The sequence below is a fragment of the Triticum urartu genome, chromosome 2 (genome assembly GCF_003073215.2).
Source record: "Triticum urartu cultivar G1812 chromosome 2, Tu2.1, whole genome shotgun sequence".
NCBI classification, from domain to species: Eukaryota; Viridiplantae; Streptophyta; class Magnoliopsida; order Poales; family Poaceae; genus Triticum; species Triticum urartu.
Genome location: NC_053023.1, coordinates 693,462,280 through 693,478,073, shown reverse-complemented (window position 1 = coordinate 693,478,073; position 15,794 = coordinate 693,462,280). Strand labels below are relative to the sequence as shown.

The 15,794-nt window shown below is 41.8% G+C and overlaps 1 long non-coding RNA gene across 7 annotated transcripts; it reads left to right on the top strand.

The window, feature by feature from the left end:
• The first annotated feature begins 8,515 nt into the window (after positions 1–8,515).
• Positions 8,516–14,230, top strand: LOC125539805. Of its 7 annotated transcripts, none has more exons than XR_007297029.1 (8): positions 8,516–9,130; positions 9,230–9,289; positions 9,559–9,671; positions 10,488–10,597; positions 11,084–11,184; positions 11,337–11,470; positions 12,634–12,791; positions 13,594–14,230. It is a non-coding gene; the product is annotated as an uncharacterized LOC125539805 (long non-coding RNA). The 7 variants fall into 7 exon arrangements; XR_007297027.1 differs by having other exon boundaries at positions 13,562–14,230; XR_007297031.1 differs by lacking the exon at positions 12,634–12,791.
• The last annotated feature ends 1,564 nt before the right edge of the window (positions 14,231–15,794 follow it).

Genomic DNA, 15,794 nt, shown 5'->3' with positions numbered 1-15,794 from the left:
CACCCTGATGTGCATATGCATGTATGTATGTATGATTGTGATGAACAAGATAAATATCTTCTTCTTAAAAAAAGACAAATATTGCATCATGGTGCACACGTACGCTTTGTCCCTCTGCAGCCGCAACTTGCTACAGCCACACATGTGCGTATATTATATATTTATATACATACGTCTCATGTAGCTTTTTTGATAAAGACATCTCATGTAGCTATACAACAAAAGAACCTGACTACCTCTTGGAGAGAATTTGGTTGTCGGTGGAGTATGGAAAGGTCTACTGATGGGTGAGTTCTCGATGGGTTGCTGTTGCCTAGTACTCTCGAGTCATGACAATGTATTTTTTTCTTCCGAGGGAATGAGTCATGACAATGCAGGTGATTAGAGCATCTTTAATAGTTGTCCTATAATAGAGCATCAAAACTTGTTGTAAAATTTAGGGTAAAAAAGCCTTTTAGGGCATGAGAAAGAGCGTCTCCAAGAGATGCTCTAAAATAGGGCACCCAAAACATCAAACTCCTTTTAAGAAAATGAATATCCAAACTACTTCAATCTCACATTGCATGCTTTAATTCAAACGTACACTTTGTCCCTCTGCAGTCGCAACTTGCTACATCCACACATGTGCGCATATTATATATTTATATATGTATGTCTCATGTAGCATTTTCGATATATTTATATATGTATGTCTCATGTAGCTTTTTCGATAAAAACATCTCATGTAGCTATACAACAAAAGAACCTGAGTACCTCTTGGAGAGAATTTGGTTGTCAGTGGAGTATGGAAAAGTCTACCGATGGGCGAGTTCTCGATGGGTTGCTATTGCCTAGTACTCTCGAAGCTTGAAGCTGCATCGATCCATACTCCAGTGAGTGATTGCTGTGTGAATTGGGACTGTACCATCCATAGTTGTTGTTTTTTGTCCCGAAAACAAAAATAACACCCCAGCCCTCATGATTGATCAATAATAGGAGTTATGAGTTTGTCATAAGTCAAACTCGTTTATATTTGACCAAGCCTATAGGAACATATATTGACATCTAGAACACCAAATTAGTTTCATGAAATTATTTATTTATGTAATATATTTTTGCACTATATGTATGTAGTTTTGTACAAGTCTTACCATATTTTTCTTCATAGTTAGTTAAACTTCAATTATATTTCAATAGTACAAAATATATATAGTACAAAAATATAGGGAACGAGTCCATTAAGTTTCATAAAGAATCTCATAAGATAAACATAGAACTTCAATTATTTTGAAATGGAGGAAGTAGTTACTAGCAACAAGTCCATTAAGTTTACTCAGTCTCCTCACGCGTGTCATCTTGTTATAAGCGCGTCTAGTTAGCACGTACGCCCTTTGCCCCGAATTACTCGTTGCTCAAATGAATGTATCTAGCATCCTGATGTGCATATGCATGTATGTATGTATGATTATGCTTAAAAAAACAGAGAAATATTGCATCATGGTGCACACTACGCTTTGTCCCTCTGCAGTCGCAACTTGCTACGGCCACACATGTGCGTATATTGTATATTTATATATGTACGTCTCATGTAGCTTTTTCGATAAAGACGTCTCATGTAGTTATACAACAAAAGAACTGAGTACCCCTTGGAGAGAATTTGGTTGTCAGTGGAGTATGGAAAAGTTTGCCGATGGGCGAGTTCTCGATGGGTTGCTGTTGCCTAGTACTCTCGAGTCATTACAATGTATTTTTTTCTTCCGAGGGAACGAGTCATGACAATGCAAGTGATTAGAGCATCTTCAATAGTTGTTCTATAATAGGGCATCAAAAGTTGTTGTAAAAATTAGGGTAAAAAAGCCTTTTAGGGCATGAGAAAGAGCGCCTCCAAGAGATGCTCTAAAATAGGGCACCCAAAACATTAAATTCCTTTAAAATAACGAATATCCAAATAGGGCTTGAAGCTGCATCGATTCATACTCCAGTGAGTGACTGCTGTGTGAATTGGGACTGTACCATCCACCGTTGTTATTTTTTTGTCCCGAAAACAAAAATAACACACCAGCCCTCATGATTGATCAATAATTGGAGTTATGAGTTTGGATCAGTAATTGAAGTTATGAGTTTGTCATAAGTCAAACTTGTTTATATTTGACCAAGCTTATAGAAACTTATATTGACATCTAGAACACCAAATTAGTTTAATGAAATTATTTATTTATGAAATATATTTTTGTACTATATGTATCTAGTTTTGTACAAGTCTTACCATATTTTTCTTGATAGTTAGTCAAACTTCAATTATATTTCAATAGTACAAAAATATAGGGAACGAGTCCATTAAGTTTCATAAAGAATCTCATAAGATAAACATAGAACTTCAATTATTTTGAAACGGGGGAAGTAGTTACTAGCAACAAGTCCATTAAGTTTACTCAGTTTCCTCACGCATGTCATCTTGTTCTAAGTGCATCTAGTTTAGCGCGTACGCCCTTTGCCTCGAATTACTTGTTGCTCAAATGGATATATTTAGCACCCTGATGTGCATATGCATGTATGTATGTATGATTGTGATGAACAAGATAAATATCTTCTTCTTAAAAGAAGACAAATATTGCATCATGGTGCACACGTACGCTTTGTCCCTCTGCAGCCGCAACTTGCTACAGCCACACATGTGCGTATATTATATATTTATATACATACGTCTCATGTAGCTTTTTTGATAAAGACATCTCATGTAGCTATACAACAAAAGAACCTGACTACCTCTTGGAGAGAATTTGGTTGTCGGTGGAGTATGGAAAGGTCTACTGATGGGTGAGTTCTCGATGGGTTGCTGTTGCCTAGTACTCTCGAGTCATGACAATGTATTTTTTTCTTCCGAGGGAATGAGTCATGACAATGCAGGTGATTAGAGCATCTTTAATAGTTGTCCTATAATAGAGCATCAAAACTTGTTGTAAAATTTAGGGTAAAAAAGCCTTTTAGGGCATGAGAAAGAGCGTCTCCAAGAGATGCTCTAAAATAGGGCACCCAAAACATCAAACTCCTTTTAAGAAAATGAATATCCAAACTACTTCAATCTCACATTGCATGCTTTAATTCAAACTTTCAAACATGTAAAGTTTAAACATACAACTAGGTAAACCTCTAAACACTCAAACTTTTAGACTAACCGAAGCAGTACGGACATGGAGTGCAAGAGTAAAAGCCAAAAGCCAAAATGTGTGCTACTAGAAGTTTATGTGCTAGTCCCGGGGCAGTTCAAACTATTGAGTCAGGGTAGTCCACTGTTCATTTAGGAGTTCAAACAACAAAAGTTTCGATATCATTTTTGGCATTTTAGAAAACTGCTCTTAAACGGCGATGATCATTTTAAATAATATTCTAAATCTGGTCTGAGAAGTTAATTATTCAAAGCTAAAACAAAAGAGGTTCATAATAATTGAAAAAATGGTGTGAAGTTCAAATTAATATGAACAAGCTCTTTGTGTTTAAAAAAGTATCAAAAAGCCACGTGAAAAACAAATCAAAGTTCACTGAATAAAACAAATAATTACACGAGAAAGCCTGAAAAGTTTGCGGAACACAAATCCAAGAGTATGGGGACGAAAAATATGAAAAATTTAAAATAAAATAAAGTCCCTGATGATTTTTTATGGTTTAGATGCAACACCTAGAGAAACTCAAACAATGTTAATCAAAACAAACTTGGTAGTTGAAAAAAACATTTGAAATTTCACTAGACAAAAATACAGAAGCTCATAGTTGTAAAAAGTAAACGGAAGTTCAGAAACAATTGAGGCATCCCGTCGAGATGCATACGATAATGCTGATTATAGAAGAACCAAAATAAAACAAGAGCTCAACCATACGATTTATGTGTGTAGGTGCGGGAAAAAGTGTAAAATGAGGACGGGCTAATTGGAGGTCATTTTAGAAAAACATATTTTCCACGTCACATTTCTTTTGAAAAAAAACACAAATACATAGTATATAACACGTTCAAGGTAACTTTCATAACAATATACTCTACTTTCATACGTGGTGTAGACAAAAAAAACAAATACATGCATGAAAATTGGTCTCTTTTTTTGTTGTCGGGCTGGGATTTTGTGTGTGTGTGTGTGTGTGTGTGTGTGTGTGTGTTGTGTGCAGCCTGCAAATCATAATATTTTTTGACAAAATTTTACAGAGCCGCCGCGGATATGTATAAGTTTTCACAGATTTGTTTTTGAATTTTTTTTAAAAAAAACTTGAATTTTTGAATATATCGTTTTCGAGCTATCGGCATCTAGGTAGCTTGTGTAGGTTGAGAGCCTGCGGCTGATATTGCAGTTTGTTCGTGGCCAAGCAACCATCCGATGGAGCTGTTTCACCTCGCAGCGCGAGTGAGCGACGGGTCTCGTTCGGCGTACGCGCAACCGGAGTCACCATCAGAGAGCACGTTTGCTACGTGCGCCGGTACGTTCCCTGGCCTGATACGCCGCAGGGGGGGTCTCACGTTGCGGCCTCGAGGGCACATGAATGTTCTCTCTCAATCTTGGTGGGTTACGTGCGCACGGGGTCCTCTTGTGCCCGATATGCCGGAGCGGTCGATTCCTCGAGGACACAGGAATAGTCTCTTGATGGCCAAGTTCTCGCGCGGTTACCATCAGGACACCAAATGCCTTTTCTGTGGCCGGGTGAATGAAGACGGTGCACATTTGTTCCTCAAATGCAAGTCGATTAAAGAGGTATGGCGAGATCTAGCGATGGAACCGGAGCGCATGAAACTAGAGACAACAACGTCGGTACATGCGATGATGGACCTGCTGTGGGGAATGCATGAGAACAAATGCACTACGATCGCCACCCTCTGGTGGCACTGGTGGAATAACCGCAACAAACTCAGGGAGGGTGAGCTTCCCGTAGTGGCGTCAGAGTTGGCCAGAAGGGTTCGGGCTGATGCTCTGGAATTTGCAGAAGTTTTGCAGCCAGCCGCAAAAGGGGAACACCGGAAGTTGTGGCAGCCTCCGCCTGATGCAATGCTCAAGATAAACACAGATGCAGCGTTCCAGGTGGAAGAAACTCGTGCTGGGTGGGGCGTAGTTACCACAGACACAGAAGAAAATATCGTTGCAGTTCAAGCTGGTTGTCAAGACAACGTTGGTGATGTCTTCGGGGCAGAAGCACATGCGATGACACAGGCTATTGCCATGGCGACTGATCTGGGCATGATAAGGGTGGTTTTTGAGACTGACTCCCAACTTTTGGCTGATGCTCTGGACCTACAGAAGGTTGATTCATCACCTTATGTTGCGGTCATCGAGGACTCGAAACTCCAGCTCAAGTTGTGGTTCTCCAAACATGTAATATCGGCTTGCCGGCATAGTGCAAATCAGGTAGCTCATGAACTAGCCGTCATTGGGCGTATGTATGAACCAAACCACTACATAGAGTGGGAGTCGGATGTACCAACCCCTGTGGCTGCTTGTGCTCAAGGCGATTGGCTTTAGCACAAGCAGCGTTAAAGTACAATAAAGCATTGCTTTAGCTCAAAAAAAAAGAGAAGCTCTCGTACCTGGTACTAGTGTACCGCTGATCAGGATACGGCGAGACCCTACCCGCCGCAGGATCAGCTCAGGGCGGAGTCAGGATTTAAGTATAGGGGGGCCAAGCCAAGTAGATAGAAAAAATCCAATGCAAAAGATAATTATAAAGAATAAGGTTAAGAACTTGCACAACAATCTCATTAACAATTTCAGTATGTCAAGAATTTGAAGAAACCGGCCGTGAAAACAAATTAATTTTAATGGTGTTTGGAGTTGTTTTTTTTCTCTTCGTAGTTGACGAATTTCAGTTTTATAAGTAACCAACTTAGAAAACAAATTAATCTTAATGGTGTTTGGCAGTTCCTTTTCTATTCATAGTTTAGGAATTTCAATTTCAGAAATTAGCTATACTATATACAGTGAACATAGGAAAATTCTGCATCGCAAATAGGACATCGTACAAGATAATTTGCATCACGATAATTTCTAGGACACGTACGAGATATGAATTTTTGATAGCATCTCAAATAAAAAAACAAAGCAAATAAAATCTAATGTATAATTTCAACACTAATACAAGATGGGAATTGCGATGAGAGAAATAAGTATAGTGTTAACCTACTAGTTCGTTACGTGAAGCAATGAATTAGGCTTTTCTATTCACAGTACAGATTAGATAGGCTTTTCTATTCACAGTACAGATCAGATCGTGAGCGACGGAGCAAAGAGATCAGAGGCAGATGGGTACACGACGGCGGCAGGGCCGCACGGGTCACACGACGGGCGGCAGCGGCGCCTAATCTGACCCACGTAATCATGCACGAGAGAAAGGATCGTGAGCGACAGAGCAAAGAGATCAGAGGCAGATGGGCACACGACGGCGGCAGGGCCGCACGGCACATGACGGGCGGCAGCGGCGCCTAATCTGACCCACGTAATCATGCACGAGAGACGTGCAGCCCGAGCCCATGTACAGCCCAATGCTAAGAATGCTAAGCAGGCCATCGTGAACGTTAGTTGCAGTGGGCTAATAAAATTATATTAGCAGCCATATCGGCTTGGAAAAAGGCCATCGTGGAACCACGCACGCATATATGGCTGCTAACTTCTTCGTTTCCAAGCCGCCGGGGGCTGCTGCGATCGGATATTTTCATCGCGCGGTTGCGCCGCCAGGGATTGCTGTGATCGAATCTTTCCCATCGCGCGGCCGCACCACCACCAAGAAGCGGAGAAGGGAAGGGGACGCCGGAACAGGGAGGCGTCGATCTACGGACCACAGACACGTTGCCGGACGGGCTTAACGCATTGACGAACCGCAAAAACATGAGCGGAAAAAGGTAGTTTATGTTCAAATTAGTTTAGTTCGTGCCTTGACAAATTATAGATTTATAGTCATACAGACTGTAGGCACTAAAAATCAATTACACATTTTCTGTTTTTTATTTGTGCTTGTGTAGACAGTAGACATGCAAAGGAAGAAAGCGGAATTGATTCAAGCTCTCAACCGTCGAAACATGATGCCTGTGCAAACAACGTGCAACCTAGCGAAGGGGAGCAGCCTAATCCACAAAGTAAACTTCTCTTTGATTCATAGGATTTTGAAAATGCAGGAATAGGAAAAGTGTAGGGTTGGAGTGGCATGCTCATTTGAATCCTATAGAATTAGCAATGATTGTTTGATGCCACAGGAAAAACAAAGGAATTGTGAAAAGAGATTGGAGTGGATGTTACATTTCCTATAAAATGTAGTACAAAAGATTCCATAGGAAAAATTCCCATGAAATCCAATCCTATAAATCAAAGGACCAACATAGGAAAAAATCCTAAGGATTTCAATCCTCCAGAAATCCTATAAAATTCCTTTGAATCAAAGAAGCCCTAAGTCTAAAGATTTTTATTGATGTCATGAGGTAAGCAAGAATGATTTAATTCCAAACATTTATAATATCTACGTCTCTTTAGAGGAAATAATGAATCGAGGATTCCCAGAACCAAGGTAATAACCGGACCAATATTTAATATATACAAACTTCTAATCCCAAAATTATGCCACTATAAAATTTAACGAATCTACATCTCTTATGTCGTTGTATTTCTATTACTGCTCAGATTTGCTATCTATTTTTTCTTTAATTCTGTTAAGAGATTGGTGCAAAGGAGGTTAACATAAGAGGAAAAAAATCTCATGTGCCATTGTCTTGGCCTCCCCTATGCTCAAATCCTGGCTCCATCCCTGGGCGGATGCCACCCCTACCGTCGACCCAAATGGACGAAAAAAAACAAAAAAAATCCCGTGTCTGTGTTGTGTCAGACGGTTGGAGTTGCCCTAAGTAATGCATGACAAAATCTGACGAAAAATCAGAGCAAAGATGGGAAAATGGAGGACAATGAAATGGAGAGGAAGTCCGGTGTGCAAAGTACTCTCGTTCATAACAACTAAGTACAGATGCAAAGGGATAGAATGAAGTTAGCTTCATTTGCACTATAGGTAATACCAAAATGAGAATGACAGTAGAAAAATGAGTTCTGATAAGAAAAATCATGGGGGTGCTTTAAATAGCTCAAATATGTGGAGGCAAAGATACGGATTAGACCTTACAAAGTGGGTCAGAGATTGTGCGGGGTCAATCACAAGACGCGCTGAACTATCTAAATTTGAGACAGTGAGTAGCCATTGGGAAGCATGTGCTCAGTTTCTTACATCTGCGTTCTTTCACTTTCTCTGCAATCCCCTTGTTAGAGTCTGAAGCAAAATGGAGCTCTCCCGTTCGTTTGGATTCTGGACCGTCGGATTAGTTGTCCAAAACAATCCAGGCCGTCGGATCTCTAGATGGAGCGATCTGGACCGTTGGATCTCAGACATCTCAGACGAAACGATATGGGCCGTCGGATCGAGGCTGGGCATGCCACCGCCTGTAAATCCCGTGCCCCACCAAGGGCATTCTTGTCTTTTCACACGCAGGCGTATAAAACGCATCAGGTCAAAACCTAGCCGCCACCTACCGCACACGCGCACCCCGCTCCTCCTCTCCTTTGCGCGGCTGCCGCCCGTCATCCTCCCCCGCATCACGCGCGCACGCGCCCCACTCCATCCTCGCCGCCCGTCCTCCTCCTCTCCTCTGCGTCGTCGCCGTTGTCCATCGCCACCGCGCCCTCCTCCTCCTTCCACCTCCTAGCCCGCGCCCAATCTCCGCAGCCCTTCTTCCCTCCCTGCGCCCGAAACCCTAGCCCCCGACCATGGTGCCCGAATCTGCAGGAGGTGTAGCAGAGAGGTCCCAGTGACCACGGCGGCGCATTCGCAGCCGGTCCACCTCGGGCTGCTTCTCCACCACCACGCACCTGCCCCGCGTGTGCTCCTTCTTTCCCGGGAGTGGGCCGCAGCCATGGAGAGTGGCCAGAGGATCAAGGACGGCCAACCCCTGCCTCCTCTCCAGCACGCTCGTCTCTGCCATCTCTGCCAAAAAAGGAGACGGGAGCAAGATGAGAAGACGAAGGAGAAGCCCTGCCATCTCTGCCCCGTCCACTGCGTTGAGCGCGGCGACCGTCTGGGCTCTGCTTATGCACCACAAACTATTCACCTCCACGCCCCTTCCAATCTCCCCATCCCTTTCTTGCATGTATCCACACTCTCTCTTCCTCCTGATTAACCTGCCCCCCATTCATGCCCTCCTCTTCTGTGATTTAATCACAAGAATTTCTTATCTTTGTTTGTGCAGGTCCTTTTTGTGTATGCCTACAAGTTGTTCGATAAAAATCCAAGCAGGTTGTAGGAGAAGGTTAATTCCATTTTATGCCATTTTGTGTACTCAACGGTTCTTTTTTTTCTTCTAACATTTAGCATGCAGTCAACATAACTTACCTGTACAATGTATTACCTGGTCATGAAACTTGCCTAGTCAAGATATGAGTAAATTGAGTAAATTCCCCAGAAAATATAGTTATGCTTGATTTAATATGGTTTGCTGTCACGCACAAGTGCACATTTAGTGAACTGCAAGCTTAAATCATGACAATGTTCTATGCTGAGCAAATCCACCCTCTGCAGGTATGCTTAGTAACGTCAAAGAGATGCCGCCCATTACAAATTATTATGATATTCATCATTACACATTAGCACCACCATGGATAGCCAAGATCCTTCCCAGCCATGATAATCAGGTATCTTAAAAGGTGCAACACATTTGATTTTGGGTTGATTCTGGTTCTTGTATTGAAGACTTGATGTCTGTGAGTATTTACTTAAGAGGAAACTTGCATATGATGGAGAAGGCATTCATGGTAGAGGGAAAGGTTATTGTTGATCCTTTTTGTAAGATTTCCCCACTTCGCCTTTTTAACTGTGCATGATTCCTTATGGAGATTCACAAAAGGTGGCTACCTCAGTAAATGAATATACTTTTGGAAGATTCACAAAAGATTAGGGTTTATATGCATGTTGTTATCCATGACCTGTGATGGTTTAGATTGGAGCCTAACTGAATTAGTTGAATGTAGACTTTCTGATATGGATAAGCATATACAAATAAGGATCAACATTTGATTGGGTGCTACAGAAAAAAAATGGTTCCAAGAAATTTGTGAAGATGTGATGAAAGCTACAGATTTAGAGAATGAGTTTGCACTATTGCTTCTAATAAATGGTATGAAAGATTTTGAAAAACAACGTACACTATTACTCCCTCCGTGCCATAATTATATAAGATGTTACTACATCCAATATATGAGTACACTAGATGTAATAACATTCTATATTATGGGACAAAGGGAGTGCCTTATAGGAAACTGGATGGTGAACACCCAGTTTATTACATGGTTTATGTATGTGCTTTATCCTTATTGTAGTTTCAGTCATAGGTCACACATGCACTATTTCTAATAAAGGGCCATGTTTCTGTATGGTGTTTATTGCTATGATGTTTACTATCGGTGGTACCTTAGATTGTTGACTATTTGTTTTGTACTCTGTTCTTCCAGAGTGAACTTTGTTGTCATTTTCATCTATCCATCCAGAGGAAGTAGATGATTGATAGAGATTCGGAGAAAGCAATTAATAAATGAAGATCTCGAGGCTCCTATTTCTTCAGGTACTTCCTTTACTTGCAGTTTCCTTTTAATTACGAGCTACCTCTGCCAGTATAGTCATTTATTTATTTCATTGCCAGTCTCTGTTGACTGAAATGTAACCATGCATGGGCAGCTTAAATGGCAGCAGTTCTTAATTAGTTAGAAAAAGACAACCAGATTAATCTTGCTTCAGATTATGTTTGTGCTGCTATTGCCCATCATCGGTTGTGTTGTTACTGCTGTTTAAACATACCTGGAACGGGTAACAAGCGGCAAGCCGCTCTTCAACATTGTCGATAACAGACAGAGAGCGTCTGAATATGAGCGTTGTCGATAACAAGATAGCTAACTATCTATAGTAAAATTCAGCTACACGTGTTTAGTTGGTCCATTGCTTCTAAAATTTATGCACCCTGAAACTTGATTTGCATACTCAGAATATAGTCAGAAATGACAAGGAATTTAGCTTCAGAATTGACAAGGAATGCTCTTTTCTCTCTCTTTAGATTCATTGCTAGCCCCACAAAGGAAGAGGATGCCAGGACGAGGACTATAATCAATCCCCGCCTTACTGTCCCAATGACAGTGTCAATGACTCCGAGCCTAGGTGAGCAGCGGCCAGACCAGTACTTCCCCACCTGCGTTACTTTCCCTGTTATTACTGAGTTTGTGTCGTTGTTGTGCTCCTTCTCTCCCTTCTCCCAGGTGCTCAACGTATCCATCTTGCTGATCTAATGTGTATCTATCAATTTGATGCAGCGTTGTCGTCTTATTTTCATGACGGTGTGGTGTCTCGACGCGTGATGGATTCACTCACACGGAGGAAGCTTTTCTCCACTACTCCGGCGACAAGCGCACAAGCTTTTGGGTCCATGGCGCCACCGGTAAACAAGGTATGTCCTGTTCCGTTGATTGATCAGTTCATCTTGCTTTTAAAATTCTTACACTATGATTTGCTCAAATTCTATCAAGAGAATGGTGGAAATTGAATTTATTTATTTGAAATGCATGCCATTTCTCCCTGATCATTAGTTCATGTATCTTGATGATGTAAACCTGGTGTCGTTTAATCTTTTTCCATAAACCAGTCATTTGGGAGTTTATTGCAAGCTATACCATCTTGATGCGGAATTGCATATTGTGTTCTTGCTATAATTTCTTATGACTGGTGCTGCCTAATGTGTCTTGCTATAATTTCTCACCATATATATAGGGTCGCGCTATTCGTCACCCTGGGTGAGGAATTCTTATTTCTCACCCCAGTCCATCCCTACACCGCAGTAATCCAAAGCATGTGAAGTAAATTTACGGCATGGACAAGAAAGCAGACCACCCACACGGCTAAAGCCAACGTAGAAAATGAACTACCGTGAGGTAATTTTATGGTGAGGAGGTGGCGAACTAGACCAGTGCCCACCACAACCAACACAAAAGCGTGGATGTAAATTTACCTCACACAACCACCCAGGACAAACTTACGACCCTATGTTCTGCGTGGACATTCAAGGAAAAATAATGTGAGATACTTTCCAAGCTTATCATGTGACCCAAATAAGTATGGTCCCTCACGTGTACCATGTACTGTAAGATTACATCAGTAATTATTATTTTTGACATCTGATTACATCATTAATTAACTTGCGTACACCGTGGGATAAGTAGAATTGACGTAATGTTTTTTCCAATAAAACGAATCAAAAAAGTACGTAGAAAATCAATCAGCCAACAAAAGAGAACTCCATGATAAATAGTGGGAGTATTCCTGACAATTGGGGTATTCTACATCATATATCTGTTTGTTTTAGAAAAAGTTGTGGCTCCAGAAACGCCTATCTTTGACTTCAAGCACAAGTTACATTTGTGACGGTATAGATTACGATATTGCCCAGCTTGAAAAGCATAGGGAAGTGATCACCTGAGTCAGCTACATTACAACAAGCCAACTTTGGGCTATCATTAGAATCTGAGAGATGAGGCTAGGCTGTGCAATTATGTTGCCTGACATTGAACTTCGTAGGAATGTGAATAACCTATATTTGAATATGGCTTGTCGCAGAAAGGAAATCTTAAAGATGTCTTTATCTCCCTCCCAATGTCGAGGACTATGGGAAGATCGTTGGAAGCTGCTGCGTGCACTAGGGTCTGATTATATGTGAGAAAGAATGATCTGGCCACTTGTAATGGTGGTGGTAATTCGAGCAGCAACCTAAAGAGGTACCACGCTTCCGCCTGGACGAATGACTTGTGCACCTTTAGCTGGAGATGTCGATGCTTTTGTGGTGTTGTTCTCCATCAATTTGAATGAAGAGAATTGTATATGCATATTCTTGACCTTACTGGAATTAGTTCCTGTAACGTTCATCGCTCTGAAAAGCAAAAAAAAAAGAGGATACATTATATGCTTTGATAAATGCAAAAGGTCATATTAGAAGGTAATGTAAAAGAGTCTAAAAAGCACATATATTTTACAATACTTTGGAACTAAAGTGGAGCCCAGAGATTGCTCTAAAAAGTTGGAACAGTTTAATCATTTTCAAAAAAAGACGAAACACGCATGAAATTATATTTAAGGCACCACGAACAGAGATATACGATTTTATTGATGCATTATGTTCAATAGATAATAGTTGGTTGCCTTCATAATTGGGAGATAAAATTGTATATCGCAAATTGCAAGAATCAAATATTGCAGCTAATTAAAGTTTAGATCAGAGCACCTCAAAAGCTGACATCTCCTAGTATTGCCACTAGGAACAGTTTAATCATTTAAAAAAAAAGACAAAACATGCATGAAATTATATTTAGGCACCACGAACAGAGAAATACGTTTTTATTGATGCATTACGTTCAATAGATAATAGTTGGTTGCCTTCATACATGGGAGATAAAATTATATATCGCAAATTGCAAAATCAGATATTGCAGCTAATTAAAGTTTAGATCAGAGCACCTCAAAAGCTGACATCTCCTAGTATTGCCACTAGATCCATAACAGGTGTCATTTTGGATCTCTTAGTATCGCGGCGAAAATGGCGGTGGCGGAGGTGGCTGATGTGGCGGCGCGGGCGGCCACAGAAGAGGAAGTCATTCGTGCCCGCCTTGTGAAGAAACGACAGTGAAGGAACACGCTTGCCCTCGCCCGAGAGTAGAATCGGGCGGTCCGTGCCATAGCCGGACTGCCACCAAAGGTATTCACAAAAAAAGGACTGCCACCAAAGGAGGAGAAGGTGTACAGTGACAGAGAGGACAGCTCCAGCGACGAGCAGATCCTGCTCTATCCATACCGCGTATTCGACCGGTACTTTCGTGAGAAGGACGGCAGGGGCGCCGAGAAGGGCAAGGGCAGCCGTGGATGAACTCCACCATAGCCAAACATGCTAAATTTTGGTAGTCTGATGGCATCTTTAGTGTAGTGTGATGGAGCAGTCGGACGATGCGGGTGCATCGACGTACTTGCATGAGTTTGTATCGATTTAAGATATGATAATAGAGATGTTCAGATGTGGATTACATTATTTGAGGGGTGCCCGGTCAGTGCCCGCGGACGCGTCCGAGCGCGTCCGCGGGCGTTTGAGGGCTGGATTTGCCAAGTCCGGCTGTAATGCTCTGACAGTATCAGGAGGAGACTTCACCAAGGCCCAAGGCCAAATCAATGGCCAGCCTCAAAACACGTGAAATGTCTACCATCTCTTGGTATTGCTAAAAGATTTATGTAAACCTGCTGAATTTTCTTATAGAGATATGTAGCCGAATTGTCTTATATAGATAGCTAGCTTGTTGTAAACAGTGTCCAGTGACATGACAAAACTTGTTGTAAACAGTGTCCAGTGACATGACAAAAGGGGAAACAGTAGGTTAATATGAACACTAACAGACAGACTTCGAGTATATTTAACCCATGTTCTCAAATTCAGCAATTACCAGCTACTACTGATTGGCCGAAAATAAGTGCACTGAAATTTCTATTGTTTTTAACTTGTTTCATACAATTTCTGGTTTATCCAATAATCTATGTGGTGTGACGAACTAAATCGACATTGGCCTGTAACAGATGTTAAAGTTGTGCATAAAAAAAGTTCCAGCTGCCAACACAAGGTCAGGTAGAGGCCTGGTAAGCTGAAACCAAATAAAAGTGAATACGGTGAATAAGCCTAATTGAGATTAATTAACCGTGGATCTGCTCATCAAAGTTTCAAAAGAAAAATAGCAGAGTATATAATGGAGATCAACTAGCAAATTAAGGCATTAAGCAAATAGCGGCGCCCAGAATAAAAGAGGAAAACGTAATATCAAAGACGGGGAGGAGGATAGAAAGATCCTTGTGAGAATTTTTTGTACCCGTCTGGCTCGTATGTTGATGATAGAACACGCAGAGGAGGATAGTCGTAGACTTGTGGCCTTGTGGAGCAGGTGGAGACGTGGAGTCGTTGCTCATGGCTGGACAAGATGGAGAGGCGGAGCATATCGTCTCCTTGGTCTACCGCAGTCAATGGATGCGCCGGTCGATGAGGGCACGAGGCTGCCAGCCACCCGCCGTGTCGCACAGACACGAGGGCCGCCCTCAACATACCGCACACAGCCGAGAGGCTGCGCGACACTACCGTCCGCTCGCCTCCGCGATGCGGCTGGCCACAGAAGCCACCCACACCACAACACTCGGCGAAGCCACCCAAACCATCGGCACCTCGCCGCCGAGATCTGCCGCCGCTTCCACTTCCCTTCGAATAGGACCGGGTACCAGGACCTAAACCCACGACTAAAAATAATAACCGTCCATGCACATACTAAACCAAAAGATTACATCGAGGTGGAGAAAAAATTACTACTAGGAGGGATGAGTCGTCGATCCCATAAAAAAAATTGAACGGTGGAGGTGCGATAGGTTCTGGCTCGATGGATCGACCAGGGTGAGGAATAAATTATTCTCCATCCTGGGTGTTTAATAGACTTTCTATATATATATATATATATATATATATATCCATGTTCTTTGTTCTCATATTAGTTCACAGATAGGTTCTCGACATGGGTAATTACTCTCTAAAACAACAATTTAGTGGTGTGCTAAGCCACTATTTCTATATAATGATTATCAAGAAAATTTGCTCTAGCACGTATGCTTTGCAGCCAAGTCCATGGTTTTGGGTACCGCCCGAGAAAAGCGGTTACCGCATTTCTCGGTGCTCCATGAGAAATACCTATCCCGAGCAAAAAATA